Source organism: Tyto alba, unplaced genomic scaffold (genome assembly GCF_018691265.1).
Source record: "Tyto alba isolate M040663 unplaced genomic scaffold, T.alba_DEE_v4.0 Super-Scaffold_1000006, whole genome shotgun sequence".
NCBI classification, from domain to species: Eukaryota; Metazoa; Chordata; class Aves; order Strigiformes; family Tytonidae; genus Tyto; species Tyto alba.
In genome coordinates, this window is record NW_024881272.1 from 20,599,994 (window position 1) to 20,605,993 (window position 6,000).

At 36.1% G+C, this 6,000-nt stretch overlaps 1 long non-coding RNA gene across 3 annotated transcripts in view; it reads left to right on the top strand.

Annotated features, from left to right (window-relative positions):
- LOC116963551 overlaps window positions 1–5,510 on the top strand; it is a 254,185-nt gene extending 248,675 nt beyond the window's left edge. For 2 of the 3 annotated variants that reach the window (XR_004408267.2, XR_004408269.2), the window contains 2 exons: window positions 4,112–4,185; window positions 4,839–5,510. This is a non-coding gene — a long non-coding RNA (uncharacterized LOC116963551). Of the gene's footprint in view, window positions 1–4,111; window positions 4,186–4,594 lie in introns of all 3 variants that reach the window. The other variant, XR_004408268.2, reaches the window with a different exon arrangement.
- The last annotated feature ends 490 nt before the right edge of the window (window positions 5,511–6,000 follow it).

A 6,000-nucleotide genomic window follows, 5' to 3' on the forward strand; every position in this document is an offset into this window, starting at 1 on the left:
CTGTTTCTGTGAAAATCCATGGATCAAAAGAGAGGGAGAGGCAATAATGCAGTGTCCTGTGAGCAAATATAAGCATTGTGCTGTTTCTCTTTTCCCCATTGAACAGAACGAACTTTCAGCACAAAACTTGGATCCAGTGCTCAGTTAAGGAATGGAGCTTGTGTAGCAGGCAGTTGATATGGGTTCACTGCTGGCTAAACACTGCCTGTTGGAACCTGTCCTCAGCAGTATCTTCTGGGAGAACATATCTTTTCAAAAGAAGCAACATCATGTGTGTTAAGTGAAGGACTCACTAGCTGTATCAGGAAAATAAACAGTGCATTTCATGTGGACATTTTTTTCCAAAACATTTTTTCAAGTTAGGAGTATAAACAGAAAAAAAGTCTCTAGGTACAGTGTCACATGGCATACCTGTACTCAGTCTTGCCTTAAACACTATGACTTGGGTCTGTGCTACGTACCAGCCTATGTATTCTCAATCCTCTTTCAGAAGACCTAGCATATAAATATGATAGACAAGGTGATACTTGTTATCCTGAATGGCACTATTTTTGGTTTTCCTCTTCCCCCAAATCCTGTTGAGCTACTCACCCAGTCATTGCAGATAGTTAGTGACCAGTAGAATTGAGTAACTGTGCATTTCACACAATTTTAATTGTTTTAGGTAGCCTGCTATGTGGATGTGTAAATTCTTTAAAGAATTTATCCAGAGAATACTTTGGAAACAGTTTTTTGTTTGGTGTTGGTGCTTCTTTGAATATTAGTGTGGAACAGTTCTAAAAACTTGTTTGAGTGCTGTGCTAGAGCTTTTTGTTTCCAGTATAAACTGATGGAGATCAACAGTTTTTTGACACTCCTAGTACCAAGTGCTTATTAAGTGTTTATATCTATAATTGTGTCAAATTATGTTAATTAAGCACTGAAAGACACTAGTAAGTTGAAGTGCTCAAAAAGTGCATTACTCTGAGTGTCACCCAGGGGCTCTTCACATCAGATGCTTGGGGGACAATTTTTTTCCTTCCAAGCACCTTTAGAGCACTATGTCTCAAAGTGTCTTTCTAGCATTAATTAAATTTAAAAAGCAAGTACCAGTTAAGTGCATTGATTTACTCTAATCTTTTGAAATACAAAAATGCCTTTCTTTTTTACAAGTCATCATTTTCCTCAATTGTCCCCCCACACCTTTTCTTATTGAGTATTCAGCTGCTAAAACAACCATAGGAAAGTCTGGGAATTAACTCCCATTATGAATTATTAGGCAGAAAATAGAACTATTCAGAGGATCAAGTACCCATGTTAGGGTATCTAGGTAGCCTTATGAGGAAAAATCGTATTAGCTTAAGAAAAGTGCTGTGTAGGCCTGTGTCACTCTGAATTTGTTGTTCTTACGCCTGCCCCTACCCCTCTGGATTACTTATGCTGCAGGTTTCTAGAGTAGCTGCAGCAGACAACAGTTACAGTTGTCTTCCAGTGCACTTACATAATTTGTTGGTCATTAGCCATATGTTAGAGTCATGTACATGAGCTCCCAGAGACTAAATGGTTTGGCCAAGATGATGTAGTAAAACAGAAGCTCATGCCCCACATTAGTTGATTGATCTCCACTGATACTGTAAGATGGAGGAGCTTCCTATGGCACTATAGGTATATAGCATGAGGACGGAAGAAGTAAAAATACATCTTCTGAAAGAGAAGAGTTTGAAGATAGAGATGGCAGCACAAGGACACCAAAATCTAATATATGTTTTCCTGAGAAGTAAAAAAATAAAAAAACTCAAGCAAACCCAATGAAACAAAACATTCCGAAGTCTGATCAAAAATAAACAGGCACTTTAAAGAATGTTATTATTGAATATCCTACTTCAAGGGCTTTTCTGTTTCATGCTAGAAAATTCTTCTTTTAGGTGTGAGGATAGCAATACTTACATTACCTAATTCTGACTAGACTCTATTAATATTATTTTTTCACTTTTCTGAGAAACTGTATTTAATCCCTATGTCAATGTGCTGAGAAAGATAATAAAGATATATCTGAACTTTAAACATCTTTAATCTTTCTCTTTAGCTTTCATGCTTGTTGCACAGCCTCAACAATCAGATTTCAACATTCCATTCCTTAGAAAAACTTACAGATTTAGAAACCATAGTGAGATAAGATTCTCCTTTGACTCAAAGACACATTCTGCTACATCTTTGAAAGGTCTTTTAAATAACGATGTCTATTGAAATTTTCTAAAGAGGTAGAATTTTATTTGGTAATGAGTAGAAGGTATCAGACAAGGTGGTGGGAGTCCACAGGAGTGTAGAGGTGAGTTTTATACTCCAGGTAAAGAAGCTTCCCAGTCAGTCCTCACTGGAAGCATTATCTGAAAGGTCCTTTTAGTCTAGAGTTTGTAAATGGATTGTTCTTAACTTCATTCCCTGGGGAAAGATATCCATTTCACAAGCGTCACTCAATGTAGGAGGAGTGAAGAAACCAAGAACTGGGTAAACATTGAGCTTGTTTCACCAGTTCAAAGTAAAAGATACTGTCAGGGCATCTGAAGCCTTTCTCAGTAATTGCTTACCCTGTGTATGTATTAAAGCAGCGTTCACTGCTGTATAAAGCAGAGAGCTTTATGCTCTGCAGATCCTGATCCAGTTCTTACCTACAGGTTGATCCAGTTGTTGGTGAAGCCAGTTACCAAGGGACTGATTTAGAGTGAGCTGAATAAAGTCTCAAGAGTATCAATTAAACATAGAAAAGAAAATTTGAATTGTGATTAGTTTGAACTGTTATTGTCTGCTATTTGGAAGGAAAGGAATCAGTGGTCTGATCATCTTCTGTAAGTTTACCTATTATACACCATATCCCTCTTTTCTGTCCTTCTAGCTACTTGATTGCCTATTTATTTGCAATAGTCTTTGGAGGTAATGAACACATTAAATTTAGATAGAGGGCTCAGATCCACTGTTGGCACAGCCCTGCTGAAATAAGTGGAATTAGCCAGGAGAGTCAAAATACCTTGTATTCAGTGACCATAAGCTATCTGGCCTGTTTATAACTTCTAAAATCCCTGCAGCGGATGCTGGTGTGTGGTTGTACAGTGTAATTTTAAAGGGCAATACATATAGGTCTGAAAACCGGAAGGCATTGAAATATAGAATGTATTACATTACCTGGATGAAATAATTGTCAGAATCAGTAAAACTAAGCATTTGGAGGAGGGATGGGTGAGAGAATTATTTTTGCTTTTGGGCAGTGTTTCATTTGGTTATGTAGTTGTTTGGTTGGTTGGTTTTTATCTTGAGTAAAAGAAATCTGGACTGGGTTGGATTCGGGTCTTTTAAATATGAGGTACATACCATCCACTGAATGTTGCGAGTAGTTAGACAAATGGTATTGGTTACTGTTATATAAATTACTTTGTAATCAAAGCATCAGCCAACAGATAGCTTCCAGCATTATTATTGTTGTACATGCTGCCAGTGTTCACTAATTCCAGGGTATGACAGGTCTTGAAAATCTCAGATCATCTGGCAGACCTTAGGACATCTGCTGCTTGTCTGTCTAGGAAAAGAAATACTGATGAGCATACAAAATGGGAGGATCATTAAGGTCCAAATTTAAAGCCGCAGCCATATAAAGAACAGGGCAGAAATGGGCACTAACACAGTGAAGTTAAAAAGATAAACTTCTAGGACACAGGAAGAAAGAAAATCCTAGGAGCAAAAAGAATGGACTGTTAACTGAAAATACATGCCATGATATCCTGGCAGTGCATACCACTTTTTACTGATGGCCATGAGGGTTTCTGGGGTATGGCTGTACAAAACTGTGGAGTACTGAAAGTGCCACTAAGGTTTAAGGTCTTTGACTCATGAAAACAGAAATGGTGACTGTCTACTTTTTAGTTTCCATTGTCCCATTTGCATGAGGGAATGAAAATGTATCCTTCAATAAAAATGTCTTATTTGATGAATATCTTATGCTACAGAAATTTTTTAATAAAATGTTCATACATGACATACTTGGCAATTTTTTTCCATTGCTCTAAACTTGTATATATCTTCCTTATGCAGTCACTTAGTACATAAGTCCAATGATATGTTTTTCCCTCTACACCTACAGTAAATTCGTTTTCATAAGGATGAGAAAGTGCCTCCTGAGACAACACATTGCTGAGAAGAATTAGAAGACCAAAGGTAATAGATCTTTTAATTTAAGATAGAGCCACTTGCCATTTCTGTTCCTTTAAAAAGCAGTCAATTCTAATTATAGAGATTTATCTCGGATTAAGGAAGAAAAATACTAAAGTACTGCTTCTTCTACTGCAACTCCGGGGTGAAGGCTTTTCTAAATGGGAATTATGCATAGTGAGGACAGTAAAGTGACTGCCATCAAATTCGGAATTAACTGTTCATGTGATGGGAATTTTATTGTTCTGAAAATACTTTCCTCTTAACTTTACATTTAAAAAGTGGGGGGAAAATAGGCACTACTGGCAATTACCAATGTTGGGGAAGAAAAAAAAAGAAATGAGGGAGAGGCTTTTTGAAAAGAGGAAAGCATTTCTAATAATTCTTGTAAAGTAATATTCAATTTAATCCACAGAATATTAGAATTCCAATGGAAGAAAACCTTTGTGAACCATCTTAACTCAAATATTTCCAGACTCCAACACAAACAGTGAAGGTTTCAATATAAGCTACATACACCCTGGCTGAAAAAGATTAACAGAGAAAGAATAACTTTCAGTGTAGTTTCAAAGACAACTGTTGCATTTCCTCATCTTCCCCTTTTGCCTCATGTCCCTGAAATGTTTTTGATTTTATCATATCTTCCTTTTTTCTGATAGCGTTTGTTCTCCACATGGAAATTCTTTAGTACTTATCAAGATATCTGGTATCCTTCTCTGAGATATCATTTATCATGGGACTGTTTATCACTTTCCTTATCTGGGCCACAGATGTACTGGCCTATATTTGGAGTCTTCGTTATATTCTGAGCAATCAAAAAATCTATGAAAAGGAATGGGACAACAAAAATCAATCCACGTCCAACAAGCAAGGATTCACAGTCTTTGGAACTTTAAAAATATTCAGCTCTTCTGTTGTTCTTGTCACCCTCTCGTTGCAGGAAATGGGATCTGACTTTAGTACACTAAAAGATCTGCCTTGTGCCAAACTTAAGGGTATTTCGTTGTTACCCACATGGGGACAGTGGTAGAAATGCTGTGCTACCTCTCTCAAAAATCCTGGTATTGATATTGCACAGTCTGCAATATTTAGCCCTCAGTCTGTTTCTGGGGCAGAACTAAGGAATCAGACTATGTTTTCAGTATATTTTATTATGCATATCTGTGATCTTATCCTGAAAACTAAAAGCCTCTGTCAACGCATATATTCATAAAATATGAAGCCAGAGAAGACTTTTAACATCCTCTGTTATATGTAACAAAACCCTATATATATTCCTAGCATGAGTATTTTCTGTAAGCAACTTTGGTAGAGGATCAACACGTGGCAAATCCAAGAATTTGTAATTAAAATAAATAATATAAATAAATAATATAAAATAAAATAAACTGAACAATATGTATTTTGTTTTTTCATGTTTTATTAACTTAGTGTTCTCAAACTAATATACTACTGGATGATTAGAAGTTGTTTTCTTCCAACTGCACGATACTTTCTTACTTATCACCCTGTTCTTGTATTTCTTAACACAAATATGCCTGGAGTTACATTTTCTTAAGAAAATAGCCACAAGATGAGAAGTCATCAAGGCGGAACTCTTGAAGGGTATCTACGTGCACAAAATTAAGTGATAAATATGTATGAAAGATTAGTGTAAATTTACAAGTTTATCCAAAATTATCACAATGCAATCTAAATCAGTTTTAAAGTAAAATGTGGCTAAGTTTAATTGCAATGGTTATTTGATATAGTTTGCTGAGTATAGATGAGAGCTGGAAATCTATTCATATATTGATAAACTTCAAGAAGAGACCGAACAAA